The 21,827-nt window shown below is 35.7% G+C and overlaps 1 protein-coding gene across 2 annotated transcripts in view; it reads right to left on the bottom strand.

The window, feature by feature from the left end:
- The window catches only part of FIGN (fidgetin, microtubule severing factor), a 132,932-nt gene that overhangs the window by 9,976 nt on the left and 101,129 nt on the right, over nucleotides 1-21,827 (bottom strand). The gene's annotated exons all lie outside the window — the stretch shown is intronic.

The raw sequence follows: 21,827 nt of genomic DNA, 5'->3' as shown, positions 1-21,827 counted from the left end.
AAACAAGCATCACTTGTCTGTCGGTCTTCTAGCTAGTGCTCTCCTTCCGTTTGTTATCATCGTTCCCTCTGCCTTACAGCTTCCAAGGTACTAAGAGGGGAGAATATATATATATATATATTCATATATATTTATGAAGAGAGTAAGGGGGAGATAGGAAAGAAGCAGGTAAAAGGGAAGATAAGAACACAGAGAATCTGGATTCTGACTCTTTACATTTATGTGTAGTGGCATATACTCGAACAGTACAACTAGAAAATGAGATGCTACGTGCATGTAACTCTATCATCTGCTACTAAGTGAAGCAAGGTGACTACGTAGCCAACTATACAGGACTATTTTCTCATTTAAGAGAAAATACAAAGCAAGGACTTCCCTGGTTGTCCCAGTGGTTAAGAATCCACCTTGCAATGCAGGGAATGCAGGTTTGATCCTTAGTTGGGGAACTAAGATCCCATACTCTGTGGGGCAACTAAGCCTGAGCACCACAACTGCTGAGCCTGCACGCCACAACTAGAGAATCTGTGCATGGCAATGAAAGATCCTGAGTGCAGCAACTAAGACCCAACACAGCCAAATAAATAGATAAATATATTTAAAAAGAGAGAGAAAATATGAAGCAGAGTCAGAGAATCATTTGAATTTTACAGTTTACAGAGAGACCTTAGACATTACCTTACTTCCCACATTAGGGAACCAGCACCCAAAGGGCTTTATAATGTACCCTTGAGGACTCTCATATACTTAGTTACAGAAGAGCACTGGAACCCTCTTCTATTTCCCAGTGCTGACTCCTCCTAATCTCTTCTTGATTGGAACACTTCCTATTCTGATACAGCTATATTAAGCAGGCTTCCTTAATCTCCTTTGTATTACCCTAAGTGAATTTTGCAAACTCTCTTGTGCCCTCTGGCAGCGATTCCTTGATAAGAAGGAGGTCTGGTCTAAATGAAGCATCTGTGGCATGAGCTCCCTTCTGAATTACCGCAGTCTATGTTGACAGCTCCTACTCCCTTATGCTTTCCTCCTCCAACCCCTTTAGCTCTTCATTACCTGACTCTGGCTTCTGACATGGCCAGCTTTGACTTACTGAGCTAAACTGAACATAGCACAGAGTTTGGTAACAGAATGGCATGTTGATTCCCTTCTGACTCCCTCTTCCTTGTTTGCAAAGCCACTGCACCAGACACTGGAAGTTAATTAGCAGGATGATGCTGTGCTAATTGTGTTAATTTACAAGGTTTTAGTCAAAGAGAATCATGCCAGGGCTGGCACTGCTGTCATGCTTCCGACTTAATGATTAAGAAATACTGAAAACAAGGTGGGAAGGATTGCAGTAATTACACAATAAATGAATAAAGTAACAGGATTCATTTGCAAATATATTTTACTGCAATTGTACTCATTTGCATTTGGATTTTAAAAAAGGATCCATGTAGATATTCATTTGCAAATCACCATCTCAGTTAAATTAAATCTGAATGCTGCACTGTATAACTTAATCAAGCTTCATATATTTGAATATATAATGAATTTTTTAGTAAAAAAAAATCTAAATACCTTACTTCTCTTGTACACACAATAGATTCTTTACTTTTCTTCATCTCCCCCCAAATCATCATGTTTCTCTTTTAAAAGTATATTAAAAAAAAATCTCATCAATTGTAAACAATATATTATAAAGTCCTGATAAAGTGTAGCTTGCATCATTTCACTTAAGAGGAACTCTGGGTTGTGTCGGGGGGGAGGGGGGCGGTGCAGGGGAGTCTTCTAGGAAGAACTAAAGTGATATTCTTAATTGTTTCTGCTTTCTCAATCATTACTTTTTAAGGGGGGAGGAAAACACACCGCAAAATGGGTGAAATGACCGAGACCACACTTAAAGGGGAAAAGATGCAATTTTAATGAAGCAGCATTTCAGGAATCACACTTTCATTAAATTCAACTGGAAATTATTAAGAGCAAATCACCAGGAACCAATCGCAAGTAATCAGTATCTAAATTCTTCTAGTGTCATGGGATTTACTTTCAAGCCTTATAAAAACGAGAGAATATTAATGTGACTGTAATGTAGAACTGTCTAAAAGACCTACAAATTCATTAGTTCTGTAAATTATTTCCAGGGACTTTCTATTAGGATTTTTTTTTTCCTTAAAAGATTATCAAAATACAGAGTTGAGAAAACAAGAAAACACATATGCTATGAGTAGGAATTTGATTAGATTGATACAGAAGAAATATGAATAAGTATCTTGAAAATAAGGTCTCAAAAATAATTTAGGAGTCACAGGCAATGGAATTTTTTTCACAAACACAACACAACACTTACACACACATGTACACACACCCATAAAAGGTCTGGTTTCCTTTCAGTTAGTTGAGCGAAGCCATTATTGGCATTATTCAACAAACATACATAAAAAACATGATTTTTTCTATAAAAAAAGTGTCCATTTTAAAAAAAAAATGAGACCACTTTAGCTTTAGAGTAATTATTTTAAAAAATAAACAAAAAGGGCAACTTTCACCTCCATTGGGCTTAAAATTTTCCTTGTGAATTAATCATTTGTAAAATATATGCACAAGTTTTTTGGTAAGTTATAGTCACTGTGAAAGACAGGAATATAAAATTTAAATAAAACAGGTTGGCCATTTTCACTGGGTAGTAAAATGCATAGTTGAACTGCATAGTTTCACTCTAGCAAAAATAATTAAATTTCTTAAGATTTCTATTTCATCTGAAATTAAGCAAAAATCCTATCAAAATTATTTGGAACAATTACTAGATACACCACTCCCTTTTGATTCTCATGCTATTTTTGGGTATGCTTACCAAGATAATTGAAAGTTTATTTATTGATTCATACTAAATAACAACCTAATAAGCAAGGCTGCAAAAGTTAAGTATGAGCTTCCATTAAATAACCTTAAGAGAACAGAATTATTCACATCCCCTGAAACATGAGTATTTATTGTACTTTAAAATCATTAATAACATTTGAAAGTACAAATTAATAGCTAAACCATAAACTAGTTCCTGATACTAGTAGGAGCTCAAGAAGCCAGTGTTCAGGAGACTGTCCTGATCTACAGGAGCACAAAGAACTTTTTCCTCAGTTTCTTGAACTTTAATACTAATTAGAAATAGAACTCGGAGAAGGCAATGGCAACCCACTCCAGGACTCTTGCCTGGAAAATCCCATGGACGGAGGAGTCTGGTAGGCTGCAGTTCATGGGGTCGCAAAGAGTCATGAAAATGAGACTTCTTTTCATTGTCATTATTGTTCTATTTATTTATGGTGATAGTTCTGATGTGCAGCGGAAGAAAAATGTAGAGCCAAATGTTCTTTAAACAAACTATCACACTCCCTTTGATTACACTGCTGTTATCTGTAAGAAGTAGCACACGCGTGTCATTTAACTTGGCACCCAAATAACAAGATGAGTTTTAAAAAAGCTTGTATATGGTTCTCTTTGGAACATGAAGAGAAAAACCTCAGAAACAATACTATTTTAATGTTATTAGAAACAGGACTCCAGCACAATAACTCCCACTGCTGTCTAGAAATAGCTTAATAGGAACAATAAAAATTCAGAAAACAGTGGAAAGTAAGAAAAACAGTTCAAGATAATTGAAGAATTGTTCCAAAACATCAATTTTTATTTTTGAAAGTATTATAAAATTCTTAAGAAAACAGCTGGCAAATTTCACAATGCAATGTGTTTGTTTTTAAAATATGTAATTTAATAGAAAATTGCTTTTAAGATACCTTAACTTAAGTGTTCACAAGGATGACAGATACTATAGTAAAAAGCCTAAGCATTTTGTTATTTTATTGTAATAGGATGAATTTATGTATATATAATTGAACAAGTCTGGATTTCCCATAAAACTGGTCAATTTGGACAACATTTTCCATTCTTATCATTACTGACCATTTTATAACTTAGATTTAATTACTAAACAGTTGCTGCCTCGTTGCTTTATTTCTATTTTACTCTTTGATTAGTTTGAAACAAAACAACTGTGGCATCCTTAAAAGTTTTGTCATAGCTTCAAAATGATAAGGAAACTGTTACACAGAAAAATGAAGGACATAAAAACAACTTGCAGAATAGGAGGAAATTGGGGATAAAAAACCAGGTCTTCTAGAAAGCATTTTTAGCACACATTCCTGGAAATATTAATCTAAGCCTGCCCCACCCCCACTCCTAACATACGTCTGCTATTCAAAGTTCACAAGGTCTGTAAAAGCTGCTCTCTTCTCCAAGGTTCCCACAGGGTAATTCTGGCCGTTAGGGACTCTGCCTTCATTTGCAGGTTTTCTCAGACTTCCTAAGGGCAGGCACCTGAGGCAAACACCTGCAGGCATGGCAGGCTTGCTCTAAAAGCTGCACAGCGCTCACACAGACCTGCACGACATCCTTACACCTACTACACTCCTTTGGGCTACTGTACTTCTGAACCTTTCATTATCATTTAAAACAAAAAACAAAAAACTGGACACTATACTTACCAAGAGTCTCTCTAGAAAACAAACACTACTGGTGTAAATACAATAAAGTAATTATTAGCCTAATAATAATTAGGCTCCTTAGCCTAATAATGCAACAGATTCATCATCTGCTACGTAGGAAATGGCAGAACTAACACAGAACATTCAAAATTTCCAGTAGACAGTAGCAAATACATTCACTAAATAGTGAGGCATCTGAGACATAAAGGACAGACGTTTGGTCACAGTGGGGGAAGGAGAGGGTGGGATGATTGGAGGGAGTAGTATTAAAACATATATATTTCCAGATGTAAAAGAGAGAGCCAGTGGAAATTTGCTGTATGATGCAGGGAACCCAAAGCTGGTGCTCTGTGACACCCTAGAGGGGTGGGGTGGGGAGGGAGATGGGAGAGTGGTTCAAGAGGGAGGGGCATATGTATGCCTATGGCTGATTTATGTAGATGTAGGGCAGAAACCATCACAATATTGTATCATGCAATTATTCTCCAATTGAAAAAAAAAAATAGTTTGAGAGGGGGACTATAAACTTCCTGGTACTGAAAACTGGCTCCATGCAGTATCTACTTACCTTTATCCTTCAAGGGAAGTGATGACCAATTGAAATGTCCTGCAGACTAAGAGCATTCTGCTTTTGTGTACCCACCCTCATAAGCCAAGAGGCCAACACAGCAGTATCTAGTATGACCCGTCCTAATCTATTTGATCTGAAATCTTCCGTAGTCCATTTCCTAGTAACTCTTAGATGAAAATGTGATGTCATATTTAAAAGTAGTATCAAGTGAAAAGTGAAGGGTACAAACACAGAAATATACATTATCCTTAGTCAATTTAAATAGGTTCCATCTTTAGAACACCAAAATGAAAAGTCCTTTATAAACTGAATATGATATAGGAACTGTACATCTTAATTAGTCAACAAATTGAGGGTCCACTATGTGGTTCAATGCTAAGAAATTAAATCAAGGGGATCCAATTACCAGATAACAAACTTTCCCAGCTTTCTGCATTCTTTATAATTTCACATTCTAATGTTTCTTAAACTTGGATTTTAGAGATTAGGGGATCTTTCTAATGACCTAGTCCCCAATCCAGACAGCCTCCGCTATAGTTCAGTACTTCACTTGTCATGGAGTACTGTGAGGTTGAATACTATCTAACACAGTATTTTATTTGGAGGCATTACTGGATTGTTGGGAAAGAATGGACTGGAGAAAACATAAAGGTCCTAGAATTTTGTCTGAAGAGTGAATATCCCGAGCTCGAAAATCAGACCACTGGCCCTGATCCATGCCTTCACTTATTTGTTCTAATCTTGGTGAAATCATGTAAGTATATTATACTCACTTTTTTCAGTCATTAAATATAGACAATAATGGTATCATATACCTTATCAGGGGACTTCCCAGGTGGTACTAGTGGTAAAGAACCCATCTGCCAATGCAGGAGCTGCAGGAGAAAAGCAGGTTCTATCCTTGGGTCAGCAAGATCGCCTGGAGAAGGGCACCGGCAACCCACTCCAGTATTCTTGCCTGGGGAATCCCATGGATAGAGGACCTTGGCAGGCTGCAGTCCACAGGGTTGCAGAGTCAGACAGGACTGAAATGACTGAGCACACACGCACATATACCTTACTGGATTGTTACTAAAGTTACCTAAAGCAGCAATATTTGTGAAAATTGTTTCCAACTGTGACCTGCTACACAAGTATTTCTTGTTATGCATTTGTTTTGAAAAAGCCAGAGATGAATTAAACACAAAACAAAACAAAACTGACTAGACAGAAGAAAAACTAAAATGACCTAGAATTTACAAATCACTTTTTCTTCAACTTCTGGACAGCTACTGAAAAGGAAATTTTCCACTGGGTGTGTTGGTTGTAAGAAAGGTACAGAAATTCTTTCATACTCAGCAAAACACAGAACATGATCTTCTTAATCAAAAAGATGTCAAAAATTCAAACTATTGTATAGTATTTATTCTTAATGGTGTTTGTGACTCACTGTGGAGACCACAAGTAAGAAACAACAGAGATTTAAAACCAGTTAAGGATGATCTCACAACCCACAGTCTGAAAATAAGACATTCTAATTATATAGCAATACTGTCAAAGATTTTTCTCTTTAAATCACATTTTCATACCTCAAGACCCCAAATTATAATACAGTTTGCAGCAAATTACTCCCTCCCCCTACTCTACCTCATTTGCATAAGCAATCCTTTTTAAAACTCACAAAGGCATTTATGGCTAAATGGTCCTTAGTAAATATAGTTTAAATACTTCACCATCCAATATAGAGAAATTGCTACCTGACAGCAAGAAGGCAGCATGTAACCTGTAACTATGTTTTGTTTGGCCAGTCCAGAGTTTTAAAAATCAGTCAACTTTATAATAAAAGAAACTGTATTTCCATATATCCCACTTTTTCAAGACAAGCTGATTGATCTTATAAGCCTAGATCTCATTCTTGCCTGGCAACCATTGGCCAAATCTGAGGTCCCTCTAGACATGGCATGCCCCCTCTACTTTGTCATGACATTCCAACTTCCTATTACGACAACAGATATTTCTACAGTATCTGCTGGTCACATAAGCAGTTAAAATTATGACTTCACTCTGAGGCTTCAAGCTTCAGTTCTTCCACTTGAGTACATTTTCTTGAAAACCAGCAAGTATAGTACTTTAAAACTTAAAAAGTAGTGCCTTTAAATTTTTTCCAAATTCTTTTTATTAGATGCATTCCTGCCCTCCCACTCAAAGCACAGGGAAAATAGCTGATATTTTCCGGCTGATTCAGTGTCACTAGTACAACAGTGTAAAATGAGAAATGATTCCTTAAAACCACTGGTCTCCAGACTGCTGCCATTTCTGTGTTCACCCCGCTGCTCGCTTTGATTTGTTAGATACTTTTTCTAGTTGTTTTCCACATCAGTCTCCACCATTCCTAATATGCTCCCCGAATATGACATAGGTTCTGATTCCACAAACCAATACTTCATTTAATAGTAATAGTCAATTATAAATTCTAGTACAACTTTTGAGACTTTAAGTTACTCCAAACTTATGCTACTTAATTCTTATAGGAATTTGTTGGGTAGATGATATCTGGATAAGCAACTGATCTTATTCTGTATGTCATCATTTTGGGCTTTAAAAGCAAGTATTCAATATTACAGGCATCATGACTTGGACTAGAATGGCACAGACCCTGTCCTTCAATTAAATTTGTGGGTAGCTTATGATCTGAATCAGTTTCCCTAAAATGCATTAAATTTTATTCACGGCAACAAAATATTCACTCATCAAAATGTGACAAAGTATAAAAATGTTTATTTGCCAATATTTCATAATGAGGTTGAAACTTGGTACGCATGGGTCTCATAGGTCATCATTTTTAACATTCAAGACATATATAAAAGAGAATGACTGCATTTATGAGGATGAATGCATAAGCACTTATGCAAAGCAAGTTACATTGATGAGAGAAATATCATTTTTAGGCCACCAGTCCTGTGTTCAATACATTAGCAAGACAGACAGCCTAATACCTGAAGCAAATCAAAAATAGAAGAATTGTTGGTTGTTCAGCTGCTGAGTTGTGTCTGACTCTTAATGACCCCATGGACTACAGCGCGCCAGGCTTCCCTATCCTTCAACAATTCTTCTATTTTAAATAAGGCCCACAAGAAAGCAAGGGCAGAAACTGAGAGAGAAATTAGGAGGCTAGTACTTAGCTTCAGGTGAGGGATCCTGGGAGCATGGACGAGGGTTAGGACAATTTAAATAAATAATTATTCTTCTCCTGTGAGGGTCATAAAATTTCCCATACTCAAAAGTATTCAAGTGAACATACAACCACACTCACATAAAATCCATATATTTTAAAATTATAGTTTAGATTTGTGGGTTTTCCTCTTTGGAGGGGGTAGTTTTACAAAAGCATGTGTACAAGTTTTTGAGTAATTATCTAAATCAAGTAAAAAGCAGTGTCCAAAATTTTGTGCATATCCTACCATAATTAATTTAAAAGAATGTGTATACACACAATTTAAAATACAAATGATTCATACTCTGAATCTTAGTACTTAGTGTCAGGTGCTATCAACTATTGCAAGGGGAATAGTTTGAGGGTTAGTGGGTAAGAGGACTGATATTCCCATGTTGAATCAGATGTAATCTTGTTTATTCTACCTCTGTGAATGATTTTAGACAATTTTAATCACTTTAAATAGTGCTTTGTAGTTAACCTTTAAAGTTGTTACTTTATGGCCTTTCATTACTCATTCTGTCTCTCCCCTTTTTCCATGTACGTTTTCAATCCATTAGGCCATCTACCCTTCCCCCACTCCAGTTCTTTTTGTCATACTAAGACCATCAGGACACACCACGTCTGTCCATAGGGACTGCCAGGACTAATGAATATGTATGCTCTGTGTCACAACAGAGCACTCCCCTTGTTCTGCAGTATCAACCCTCTTAAGTGTGTAAATAACAGGTGAGCTGTAGCGTGCAGGGATAAATGGGGTTAACACAACCTGAAAGCCCCATGCTAGATTCACAGTATCCAGCCTGTATGACTGATCCAGAAAGAGAAAGCCAAATGCCGCAAGTACTGTGCATTTCCTATGTGTTCTGAATATTTATTTTAAAAAAGGACTCTGCTGAGATAACATTACCATCATCCTAAAAGTCTGAGGTAATTTCAGTTGATTCTCCAGATACTCTTGTGCCATATAAAATAAATTTTCATTTTTAATTAACACAAACCAGGCATGGTACCAATCTTGAATTATGACATGGCTAGTTAATGTCCTTGTTCACACTGCTAAAATGTTATGCTAATCGTTATGTGTATGTAGTGCTATTTGTAAATAGTTATTTGCATGTGCCTATTCTATTTCAAGTATATATAAGTCCAAAGCTCAATTTAGTTATATTTAAGCTGAACTACACTCATTTTTGCCCAATATACCGTACTGACAGAGAATCTCCCAAGCCCCATGACCTTGTGTAAGATGGAATTTGCATTTAACCTCTTTTTGTGTTCCTCTGAAACCTTGCTCTAAAAAAGACAGTTTACATAAAACAAAATAAATTATTAAGACTACTTATTTAATTTGGCGGTCTCTCTCATGTAATTAGACAAAGGAGTAAAAATACTATTTACATATAGGTACACACCTCCAACCATTCTCCTTAAAAACTCATCACTTAAGGTGACTCTAAAGTGTGCAAAGCCCAGACAAAATTTGTTTAGATTACTTAGGCATTTTTCTCTTTTTGACAATCCGTGCATTAATTTTTAATGCAATAGCAAAATAGTGCCTTGGACTTTGATAAAAATATTCTATAGTCAGGGCTGGGTGACACAGTACATTAATTCAGTGTCCTTCACTCCTGGGACCTGTGTATAATTTAGTCCAGCCTGAAGAAAATAACTTTAATCTGAAGGCAATGGAAAGCAACACATGAAATGAGTTTTGGTAGGTTTAGTGTTGTTTTGTCCATATAAGACAACATATGCAGATAAACTGCTACGGAATACAACCAACATGGTCAAGGATTGAAAATGAAGAGCTGTTAGTAACAACAGTAGTTTCCTCTCTTCTCCATTCTCCCTACCTGGCCCAATTCTATGGTTTGGCGAAAAAAAAAAAAATCTGAGTACCATCACCATCTGTAATTCTGATGCTCTCATTTCGAGATAAACAGAACACTGTTAAAGTGCAGTGTGAATGACGGTCCAGTCATTAGCACTATTGGCTCTTCCTTTTGTAAAAACAAAGAATGCTGCATAATGAAACAGACACAGAAGAAACGGTTATAGCATCCTTAAAGAAAGTGGCATTTCCTTTCCTAGAGGGGGTGTCCAACAAAGTAATCCTCGGGGAAAGCTAACAATAGAAGGTACTACAAAAAAAGAAATTGTTTCTTCAGATTCCATCTTAAGTGCATTCTCCAAGGCAATATTCAACTGCATCGTTTCATCTACTGTTGGTATACACAAGGTCACTGTGATTTAAAAAAAAAGTTTAGGTTTTGACTAAACTGAATAAATGGTTGATCCACTGGCATTTATCACATGAAATACAGATCCCTCTTTTTTGCTTATAAGGAAGGAAGGAAGGAAGTAAGAGTTGCTCAGTTGTGTCCTACTCTTGTGACCCCATGGATGTAGCCCAGCAGGCTCCTTTTGTCCATGGAATTCTCTAGGCAGGAATACTGGAGTGGGTTGCCATTTCCTTCTCCAAGGGATCTTCCTGACCCAGGGACTGAACCCTGGTCTCCTGCGTTGCAGGCAGATTCTTTACCACTGAGCCAACAGGGAATCCCCTTTTGCTCATAAATTCTTCTTTAATCCCAATCCAACTCTATCCTGTTATGAATAAACACAGCTTACTTTAATAAAGCAGTGAAATGTAAGGTTGCTCTCAACCAGTCAACAGAATTCAAAGCTGTTAATGATGTTGCTTCTATATGGTGAACACTATTCTATAATTTTAAACTTCTTACTGATGATAATGAACTATTTTATTGGCCTCAGTTTTGCATAAGCTCTAGTATTTGCTAATAATTTTAAGGAAAAGGAAGTTATTTTCCCAGTCATATTTATAAATTAGATAATTTGAAAGAAATTTAATTCAAAATTTGTTAGTTTTAGTTGCTTGTGTTAAAAGCGTAAATAAGTCAAATCTTCCTGTTACCTCTTCAAATAGTGTACATCCTATTTACCCAAAGTTTCTAAACAACAGGAAAACTAGAACCCAGCAGGTGATACAGGTAGGTTATAGAGGAAAATCAAATCTAGGCACTTGTATATGTGTGCTCAACTATTCTGTCTATAGTTGTGGAAAGGATATAGAGAAAATGGGGAAGATGACAGAGAAGAAAAAAATGTTTTAAAATGCTTTTATCCTAAAAATGATCTATTTCATTATTTATAATCTGAGTCCAAAGCACATTCTGTTATTTAACTAGGATGTACACATAATATTTTAATCCAATATAAGAACCACTTAAAAGTTTTTTTTAAGCTATATATTTATTTTTGGTTTGAATCAAGTCATACATTTCAAAAAATTTCCATAGTTAATAAAAATTAAAAGTCTTATCTTGACCTCAAAATACAGTATGAACACTGCTTCTTACGCATTTTCAAGGTCTAGGTTTACGTATGTAAAGTTTTTTCAAGAAGAAAACCTAATGACAATATTGTATATTGACATATGTTCTCAATTTTATTCAAAAAGAAAAACATTTCATTAGAATCTTTCTAGATGAAATGTTTAAGAAATCCTTGAAATGGAAAAATTAAAATATATAATAACTGACTTAGGAAAGTACTCCAATTGTAAATTTAGAATTGTTCTTGTGTTTTCTGTACCAAAGTTTTTTTTTCCCCCTTAAACAGAACAGAAAATTCACAGAATTAATGAATCATAGATTTAAAAGTGCATTCCTCCTCACTGAACCTTTAACTGGAACTCCTTTTAAGTAAATACCTGGAACTGGTCTCCTTTTAAGTAAATCTTTTTGAAAGTATCCAAATGCCTACAAGAGTACTATAATTTCCTTTATATATGACTTTCAGTCTTACAGCCATTACATGATCACTTAGCTAACTTGAGAAGTTTTTCAGGTTAGCACGTTTTATTGTGCCTCCTTTTTAAAAATGCTTCTACATCCAGCCATTGTTTTCATATTTTACTTCAGATATTATTTTATCCAGTTCAGTGTCAAATGATACTATACTTTAAAAATAATCTATTCAGAAAATATAAAATAGTGGATTGCAAACCCAGCCATAGCCCTCAGAAGCATTAAAATGTTACTAGAATGCCCGAATGACAGCAATGACAGCTTAATCACTTAAAAGGCTTTTTACATTAACAATTTTTTTCTTTCAATTTGAGCAGTATATTCAGGCATGATTTAATAGGAGGTTAGCTGTTAAATGTGGCTAAATAACATACTTTTTAAAAATATAAAAATCAAGTTTAGTGTCTAATGAACATTCCTTTACACTTTCTGATGTTTTAGTGCACATTCATAAAACTGGGCTTCTTTTATTTTTTCCAAATATATTAAAAAAAAAATCAGTGAGATAATTAGCATGCACAATCCAACAGCTTTCTGTATTGTTATGATTTTAAGTAGCAGATCCATGGATAAAACATAATTGAAAGGTGAGCCTATTAATCGGGAGAATAACCTCTACAATCCAAATAGGAAAGAATCATGTTTAAGTCTCCATATCATTTATAGTTTTATATTCCTAAGGAAAAAAAAAACAAAGCAGAGAGAAACTAAAGGTGACCTTATTTAGACATATTAGTTAAGGCAGGCTTTGCTGTTTTTAAGCAAACATGATTGTGACTCCACTTTGTCCATCTAGTTTCGCAGTGTGTAAATTGGATGATGACTTGGACAATTCTGTCTTCATTAGTGAACTGTGGAAAGGAAATACAGAGGTGGCTTTTTATTTTTTAAACTCTGGAGTATCTTGTAGCCAGATTCTGAAGCAGCAGGAAAAAAAAAAAGTTATATATACATATATAAATTTTTTGCTAGACAAGCTGTCGTAATTGAAATGAAGTCTAATCAGACTCATTACTGTTTTCAGCAATTTGCACCACCAAAGATGCTTATTAGGTAACTGTGTTTAATAAACCACTCTTTAGAAAAATACCAGTAATGAGCTCTTAACAGCCAATCTTTAGCGTGAATGTAATGTGAAAAGTGTTCCTAGCGCTGAATAGATTTTCACATTTAGTAGTGTCATAATTAAGCTCCATGAATTGTTGCTGTGATGTTAGATTTATTACAATAATCTTATTTTTTTTTTCTGCTTGGAAATGCAATCGTCTTCTATTAGATTATATCCAACGTACAGCAAATTTTCGTCTAGTGCAAAGCTGGTCGGAAGGTTTTTCAACTGAGGATTTGTTAACAAATGATAAGGAACTGATAACTGATAATTGATTATAACTGATAATTGATTTTATCTATCACGATTTTCCTCATCAGCATCCCCATACCTCAGAAAAAAGCCTTCCTGTCACTTGATTATACATGAAAAGTTACCCAATATATAAATGTATTATCATCATTAAAAGGAAAAAATTGCATTTCTATCACTAAGTTAAAACATGAGAAAAAAATTGACATTCTGAAAGGAATATTTGAAGAAATGTTGGCCTTTCATAATTGCAGTTCCAAATAATGCTATACTGCTTTGTTAGACTGGAGAAGCAAACTGCAACCCACTTGACTATTGTTGCCTGGATTGTTCTTAAAAATGTGAATAACATTTTCCTCTTTGAGTCTTTCTTTTCGTAGCACTCTTTACTAAGATCTTAACATTAAAAAACAGTACTATATATACACACATACGTTATTTATATGCACTAAAGGTGGTCATGAGAGTTAGTTAGTCTTCTTACTGATAAGGGCCAAAAAAAAAAAAAAAAAAGGCCTGCTACATACCTCTAAAGAGAGGAGTTCTTCCATGCAAGATGATGCATGTGCTAAAATAAGTGTATACCTATAGAATCTATATTGATTAGTCTATCGATACAGTATATCCAGAGGTATTTCCATGTATATAAAATTGTATAGAAGGAACTGAAAATATTTCTTGAGACTTATGAGGAAGCTCTTGAGCGTGTTGTCATGAAAATGTCTCACACGATAAGATAAATATTTTTTGTTTGCTAAACAAACATTCTGAGACTATTCCATAAAGAGAGTCAATAAATGAAAAAGTACAAAAAACAAACAAACTGAAACCCAGGAGACCAAGAGTTCATACCCATTCATGAGAAAACGTTGAGAAGGATTCTGTTAGTGAATGATTCCTCTTCTCCCAATACCCTCTCATTTCTTCTTACCTCAAGCTTCACGACTCTTAATTGGAGCCAATAAGCTTCCATATCTGTTTTTAGCTTTCTGAATCAATAGCTATGAGAACTGAGACTGTCAAATTAATGGCTTGTTTCATCTGATTTTGTGGAATGCACTTCTTTGCATTACAAAGCAGAGAAGAAACCAACTCATTCCCTTATGAATTCTTATAGCTTTCAGATCAAAATATCTTCCAGTTTCTTTGTCTTGACCGAATTCGTATTCAGAACCACAAAAGACAAAGCCAGTGCATGAAACTACTAGAAACCTATATTTACATGCTTAAATGACTCACATATAAAAAATGAAAAACCAAAAAATTAAGAGAGGGTCCCTTTCAGTGCCTTTGGAATGCCTTACCATAACCTCGAATAACTTAATTTCTGAATCATAGAATTTATGAATGTTTTAGAAAAGAGAGTGGATGTTTTGTACATTTGAATTTATTACAAAAGTGAAGAGGCCCTAAGATGTCAAATAATATGATGGTAATAATATTAATGATAAATATGAGCAATTCTTTTGGTAAGCTTTCAAAATAACTTTCCATAATGATGAAGATATAGTTTTAATTATGAATTTCAATTAGGAATTGAGTACCTAGTTAATAGATATTTTACCTAGCTTTAACCCTGAATTATAGAAGGTTGGCAGAATTTGCCTTGGTTTTATTTTTAATTTGAGAAAAATAATCTAGGGAGTGTGCATAGAAGAGATTTTAGTGCAGAGAATAAAAAACATAAATATAACCACGTAAATACAAGTTATGATTATAAGGCATAATAAAATGGTAGTGCTAAAGGGGAGATTTGTATTATCAAGATTTTCAGGAGAAGGTAGGTTTCAAACTTCACTTATTGGCCCTACCATTGAGACACTGGTCTGAACATGCAGAGATGTCATATACTTAAGCTTGCAAATAATTTTTAAAAGAACTAGGGTTCATTAGTCCTTAAACTTTTCAAGGATTCACAAGACCTAGTAACAGTGTTATCATCCTTAGAACCTTTGTCATATTCCTGAGCTAATAAAACTTAAATCAATATTCTTCCATGTAACAAACAGCCAAGCAAGCAAACAAAAATGAAACCTGAGAAAAATTCAATTTCTTTTACTTATGTCTTAAATTCTTTCATATTTACTCTAAGAACCTTCCCCTCCTTCCCCAACCCTCAACCTCCTTTTGGGGCACTGGGTTATTTTCTCTCTTTTCCTTTCCTTTCTCTCTGTTTTCAAGTAGTTAGTCAATTATGAAAAAATACTTTACAGAGAAAATGTATTTTAAATCTCAAAACTAGAATCCTGAAAACAATCTTCCTTAAATCTCTGAATCTTGACAACTTTTGTTGTCACTAGAAAAACAAATGGGACTAGTTGGCTAAATTATTTAAAACATGATGATGGCACTCATGATATAATAACATCTGAATACCTGCTACAACTTGAGAGCTTCTGGCCTAAGTGCTAGAAGACAGAGGTCTCTGCCCCAATGGAACTTACGATCTGTATTTGGTGGTGATTTACCCAAGAAAAGATTTACTTCTGAACCTGGCAGAGGAAGGTGGCTATATTGAGAAGTTAAGATTTGAGGCATATCTTGAAAGCTGAATAGAATTTTATCAGAATAGAGAGAGATGAGTATTCCTGCTCAAGACAAGACTCAATCAGAATCATAGATGAGGCTTACTGTACCTGGAATATTCAGGAAACAGGGTAGCTTGGTATGGTTAGAAGATAGGAGACATGGATATGTCTGGGCATGAGTAGGATAGCTGCTGCTGCTGCTAAGTCGCTTCAGTCGTGTCCGACTCTGTGTGACCCCATAGATGGCAGCCCACCAGGCTCCCTTGTCCCTGGGATTCTCCAGGCAAGAACACTGGAGTGGGTTGCCATTTCCTTCTCCAGTGCATGAAAGTGAAAAGGGAAAGTGAAGTCGCTCAGTCATGAACTCCTAGCGACCCCATGGACTGCAGCCCACCAGGCTCCTCCATCCATGGGATTTGCAAGGCAAGAGTACTGGAGTGGGTTGCCATTGAGTAGGATGGAGGTAATGATAAAGCTTGAATTCAGTTTGCAAATGGACTTAAATGTTCAGACTTTAACCTACTGCCAACATAAAGTGCTGCCCTTATCTCTTCTTTAGAAATATATCAATAATAAAAATATATAGGCCAGAAGAGAGAGGGGAAAAGACTAGGAGCAGAGTCTGAACTTGAACAGGAAGAAGGAAAAAAATCTGAGAAAAATTTCAGATTTAGAGTTGAAAGGATGAGCTGACCAGCTAGAAGAATGAAAAACAGGAGGGATATCATCATAAAAATAGAAATTCTTGAGAGGTATCTGTCAACTAGTTAATAGATTGTGGTGGATATTACACTTAATCCTTCAGACGCCTAGTGAGGGATTAATTCCCTTTTATATATGATGAAACAGATTGCCTGACTCTAAGGAACTTTCCCAAGGCCACCCCTGAGCCAGAATTGCAATCTGGATCATGTGATACAAAATTGTTGCACTTTGGCTCTCCTTGGAGAACTCCATGGTTTTTAGTTTATATAACCAATGAGGTGGCCACTAGAAGTTCCCACCTTTTGATAGAAGTCAAAGATCTATAAGGGTATGGAGGAATCATGAGCAAATGGCAATCACTGAAGTTATGGCCATGGAAGGCACAGCAGACACGGAACTGTATAGAATGAGATGAGAATGGAACTCTTAGTTGAATCAGCATTTAAGGAGTAGGCAATTGGGGGGAGGCATTTATAGAAGAGAAAGAGAATCACAGAGGGAGAGACTATGCTATTGTAAAAGACAAGTAAGGACGAATAGAATAATTATAGCACAGGCATCAGAGAAGTCAAGTACAATAGGAGAGAGCATAGGCAATTAGGGGGCTAGAGATGATCTGTGAGAGAGTGGCGGGGTCAGAAGCCATGGTGAGTGGGTCATGGAGGAAATGAGTGGTGAGAAAGACATGCGTGGTGAGAAACTGACGTGGCAAGCATGTGAGAATTATCCTCACTGTTAAATATCTTAATAAAGATGAACAGCAGTTTATGGAGCAAAGAAAAAGACACAAGAGATTTTAAAGAATATGTGGAAAACCCTAGACCAAGGGTTCAGCAAACTTTGGCCAGTACGCCAAATGATACTACTTCATCTAGGAAGACTTCCCACACAACACTGCCTTCCCTTCCTCTCTACTATTTTCCATATCAGCCTGTAGTTATACTGCATTTTCACATGCCTTTTATTTTTCTATTTCATCTGTATCATCTACTAGACTAATCTCTGACATCAGGTATCCATATCATTAGAATAGGACAGGGATCTTGTCTTGTTCATAGCTATATGTCTAATACAGATATATATCTATATATGTCTCTATATCTGTACCTGTATAGAAAGATTTCATGCAGGCTCTAACACATACCACATGTCTAAATACTTAAGGTATAAAGCCATAAATTATTTTGAAAATTATAGAACAAAAATGTTAAACTGTTTTTTTTTTTCTGTTTCTACCTTGAAAATTTCATCTTTATAAACAGTAAGAAGGAAGGCTAAGTTAAAATTTAGAATTTTCTGTCCCCTGGATCATAAGATCTCTTTCAGAATGCGAGGCTGACTGATGGCTCTTTCCCTCTCGTTCCTTATCATCAAGAGGCTTAATATAGATTCTATAGATGATGTTCCACCCATTCCCTGCCATCCCCTCTCCACCCAGCTGCCTCCTATCCTCCTCTTGGGTCTAGAAGTGCACACACCAAAGACAGACCTGGATAAGAGCCCCACATGGGCTCAGGACGTAGAGTCAGGGAATTTCAGGTGCCGGGGACATGGTCTCAAAGAAGGGCACAGGTTCCAAGTGGGCAAATCCTTATGGCCCCTTGGATTTCTCGTGTGGGATAAAGGAGAGTATTGGAAGAGGGCAAGACTGTACTTTCTAAAACACAGCACCCTTCCTGGCTGGGTCAACAGACAGTTGCAGTGACTTGTATTAATAACTCAGTGCTCTCACAAATTAAAAGAAACATTATGTTTTATTTTACCCTTTTCAATAGGAAATACTATATAAGGAGCCAAAAAAAATTTTTTTTAGTACTAGTAAATTATCATTTACTAGTCATTATCACAATAATCTTAGTCTGAAGACCAGTCTCAGAATTTGAGAGGCCTCACTAGTCAACCTCACACAGTTGCTATAAACGCCAATTGACATAATGTATAAAATAAGTTACTACTACATAGCTAATAATTGACAGAATTGGAGCCAGAACTTAAGTGTAATAATATTCTTATTGTAACAGTTTGTTACTCCACGTCTTTTTACTAACAGTTTGTTACTCCACTACTTTTTACTTTTCCACACACTGGCTTTGATACTGCCTTCTAGGCCAACATTGAGCAAGCTCTTTCCCCATACATAAAAATCTCCCTTCTAGGTTCACCATTCAGAGCTCTTGAACAAGTCCATCTTAGTTTCCAAACTAGGGCTTGTCCATATCCATTGTCATGGTACTCACCTCTGAGAGGAAGTATATAATCAAGAAGTATGATTCTAGCCCTCTGTGTACTTTCTGGACCTCTCATTAACTTCTACCCATTTAAAAGAAAAAAGAGTAACTTTAGGTGAAGTGAAGTGAAGTGAAGTGAAGTCGCTCAGTCGTGTCCAGCTCTTTGCAACCCCATGGACTGTAGCCTACTACGCTCCTCCATCCATGTGATTTTCCAGGCAAGAGTACTGGAGTGGGTTGCCATCTCCTTCTCCAGAGAATCTACCAATTCCTATGTATCTTACTGAATGAAGAAAACAGTACAAGTTCTCTTGGAAGAAACTTAATAATGTAGAATTTGCTATAGGCTATAATGCCTGGCACGCTGCGGTTCATGGGGTCGCAAAGAGTTGGACACGACTGAGCAACTGAACTGACCTGATAATACTTGCATTTGAAATAACACATGCTCAGAAAACAAAACAGGAATCCAGCCTTTATTATACATATTGTATCAAAATCTTTTTTCTTACTGTTCATAATATCTCTTCTTACCAAGAACTATCTTTGAAAGATCATCATTTACCATAATAAGGACCTTTAATAATCAACTCTGTTGAGATATCAGTATTGTTATAGCCTAACCATGGTGGATTTGAATTTGGGCATATATTTGAATTGTCCCAGATTTGAATCCTTACATTTCTAGTTTCTAGTCTTGGGGCCTTAGGCAAACTACTTAGCTTTCCTAAGTCTCAATATTCTCACCTTTGAATTTGGTGGTAATAATAATTTCATTGAAGTTTGAGAATTAAATGACATAATAGCAGAAAAGCAACTAACTAGTACATGATGTTACTGTCCAGGAACTGTCACTTCCAGAGGAGTTCTTTGGTATCCCAGGGGCCAGAACTAAAGAGAAATACTGAAGGGAAATTACAGGTAAGTAGATTTCAGAAGCATAACATGATACATCCTCTAACCCTTCTACTCACTTATGATTAGGGGATTTTCATTTTCTGGACCTGCCAGTACCTTACTGTATTACTTTTATCAAAAAATAATTTTTCCTGACAGCTAGAGTTAGTTTTTCAACACACGCAAAGAAAATTCACTGCTCAGTCTCCAGGTATTCTAGCTCTTCTCTTGTCCTACATTCAATCAATGACAAAGTTTTCACAATTCATTTCCGAAACACTAATATCTATTTCTTCTTCATTCCCATGCTGTTCTTTGAGGTCAGCCTTGTCCCTTTTTAGGGGTGTCTTTTAGATTTGATGTGTTCTTCTTATTTTATATGTATGTATGGGTAGCAAAGAGTTTAATATGACCGAGTAACTAAGCACAGCACAGCACAGCAGGTATATATTTGGGGCTTACATTAAAAAAAGCTTGTTTCCCTGATTTAGAAACAGAAGCTTATTACTTAAAAATATGGCGAACACAGAAAAATAAATACAAAATGACCATTATCTGTAATCATATGGCAATGACCTCCATTAAAGTCATTTTTCATCTTCTTTTGAATATATTAATATTTGTTTTGAAATGTTCTGTGTATTTCTGGATCCTGTGTTATTGAGAATATCTTATATTGATACATACTACCAACTCTGAGGAAACATCTCAGTCTCCGTCATACCTCGTATCCTTGTACATGCTGCTCTCTTTGCCTGTAATGCCCTTCTCTGCTCCATGGCATCCTTCCCATCCTAGGCCAACTGCACTGTGTCTTTCTGGCTTCCTCATTAACCACGACGTCCTTGAAGTTATCTTTTTTTCTGTTTCCAGTACTTATCATATGTGCGTGTTATAGCGCACATCAGTGTTATAGCACACATCTCCAACAAAATTATTTTCAATAAGTGAGTATGAATGCTATACTGCAATAGCATTCATTGATTAGAATGATGTCTGATTACCAGTTACACATAATCATGCAAGAAGGTATTTTGGGAACTTAACCAGAAAGTGTTTAAATCATCTACAAAAAATTTCTAGAATTTAAAGAATCATTCAGCTAATTATGGTACTTAATCTCTTACACGGAAATTGTTTATGTGTTATTTTCTTTCCCCAGGCTCAGACTGTCTTATCCATCTTATGTACCCACCACCTTTCACTACACTTGTACAGAGTACATATCCAATTAAAAAAAAAGGAAAGAAAATGTCAAATTAGTGATAAAACTTGCATTACTAGATTCTTATGACACACAGAGAAGACACTATTTACCTAAATAGTATTTGTTACTCTTTTATAAAATTAGGATAACAGATATTTCTTATTAATACCTATGATGTGTGTGGCTAATATCAAATACAATAGATAATTATGATATTCATTAATGCAGCCTTCATGAAACCTAACAGATAAAACAAGACTCCATTAGAATATATTATGGGTGCTACTGAATATGATTCATGCAAAAAGATCACCACAAAATACTTAATCCAAATGTTTAAATATTCTGTTTAAACACTTTGTATGAGTAACCAAATTTCAGAAACAAGCATTATAAACATGATTTTAAGTTTCTTCTAGCTAAATTCATATCATTTGCAATCTATTTGTAAAGCTATTAACAGAGTTTATGTCATGACTAGTCTAAATGATATTTGATAACTAATGGCTAGGGGGCACAGACTGATATTTAAGATGTAAGGTTTCACTGTGGTAACTTTCATGGGTGATTTTTATATTGAGGATAACCAGATATGACATTTCTAAGAAACATTTAGATCACGAAAGAAAGGAATGGCCTATTCCATCAGGAATTGCATCGGTGGGGATTGCAACTTAGCATAGTTTAAAATAATAAATCAACGCACTGAGTAGGAGGAGCAGAGGACTTCTGTGTGTGGGGGGTGACTGCCGTTTTTGAGAAGAGTCATACTACAAGTGTTTTTCGGT

This window comes from Bos indicus x Bos taurus, chromosome 2, assembly GCF_003369695.1.
Source record: "Bos indicus x Bos taurus breed Angus x Brahman F1 hybrid chromosome 2, Bos_hybrid_MaternalHap_v2.0, whole genome shotgun sequence".
Classification (NCBI taxonomy): Eukaryota; Metazoa; Chordata; class Mammalia; order Artiodactyla; family Bovidae; genus Bos; species Bos indicus x Bos taurus.
This window is presented reverse-complemented; position numbering and strand designations above follow the sequence as displayed.